Genomic DNA, 1,308 nt, shown 5'->3' with positions numbered 1-1,308 from the left:
GTATGCATGTAGGTTTTAGAAATGAGACACTTGACGTGATCAAAACAGGCCAGGAATATATCTTTTTTAGACAGAGAAACAATTATTTGTGAATATTTAACCAAGCAAAGGGGCCTGTGCTTAGGGTAGCAGACTAAGGAAGAAGTAAAAAAATTTGTTTGCTTTCTTATCCTTGATTTCCCGAACACTGGCAGTAAGGATGCTTTCTATCTTCCTGCTGTTGGTAGGATGAGGGATTTATTTTGCACTTTCAGGGGTAAGTGATGCTCAGAATTCTGTATTTAATATTGTCATTTTCTACTGTTGTACCTCAAGTACATTTAATTCAGAATGATTAAGGTGCCATTGAGTCTTATTTGGGGGTAGCCTGCCCTGTGCCCTGACACTCAATTCTCTGCCCTTCCACCCTCTCCTTCAGCCACATTGACTTCCTTGCTTGTCTGGAATAAGCCAGGCATTCTACTGCCTCAGAGATTTATGCTGGCTCTACTCTTGGCCTGGGAAGTTCTTCCAGATTTAAGCACAGCTGGCTATTTCACTACTATCAATGGCAATGTTTTCCTCACCCCACTCTCTGGTCTCTCTTCATCTCTCACTGCTTCTTTTTCCCCTTAGCATTTATATACTTTCCTTTTCCATGGTGCTTATTCTGTGTTTTTCTACAATAGACTGTATATACATGAGAAAAGACCTTTTCCTTTCTGTTGTATTCATTCTGTGTGTGGAAAGTCACACACTGCCTTGGATTTATTAAGCACTCTATCTTTTGAGTGGAGCTTTTGAAATTAAAATTGGATTGTGGTGCTCACTGTGGCAGCATAGATACTAAAGTTGGAAGAACACAGAGAAAATTAGCATGGACCCTGCACAAGTGAGACAGAACACTAACTCAGGTAGTTAGTGTAGGAGCATGGGCTCTGATACATTCCTTTGATATGGATATTGATTATCATTTGTGGCTTAAGGGCTCCAGGGAGTAACACCTCCACAAGCCTTGTTTTATTATAGAAACTGTGCATTCACAGGCTGTGTTTACTATAGGAAATGAGAATCTCTAGCCCACTCCTCAACTGATAAAAAAGGAATGAGAGGAATGATGACTTAATCTAAGGGAAGAAAAGGACAAAGAAACCATAAAACTTTGCGGATGTTTCCAACCTTAAAACCCCTATTGGACAAGGACTGATATAGGTGATTGAGCAAGGCCAATGGGAGAAAACCACATCTTTCTGGATGCCACATTTGTACCCCCTCATCTTTAAGGAATAAAAACCCCTAAAAGACACGAGAGAAAGGGGGGCTCTTCTC

The 1,308-nt window shown here is 40.6% G+C and overlaps 1 non-coding gene across 1 annotated transcript; it reads left to right on the top strand.

Annotated features, from left to right (window-relative positions):
- Positions 1 to 801: 801 nt before the first annotated feature.
- On the top strand, positions 802 to 908 carry LOC146406059 (U6 spliceosomal RNA). The gene has a single exon (XR_014832687.1). It is a non-coding gene; the product is annotated as a U6 spliceosomal RNA (small nuclear RNA).
- Positions 909 to 1,308: the final 400 nt, after the last annotated feature.

This window comes from Sus scrofa, chromosome 1 (assembly GCF_054392235.1).
Source record: "Sus scrofa isolate SSC_HxYL_T2T_F1_AM1 chromosome 1, Sscrofa_HxYL_maternal_Yorkshire_Landrace_v2.0, whole genome shotgun sequence".
NCBI classification, from domain to species: domain Eukaryota; kingdom Metazoa; phylum Chordata; class Mammalia; order Artiodactyla; family Suidae; genus Sus; species Sus scrofa.
This window is presented reverse-complemented; position numbering and strand designations above follow the sequence as displayed.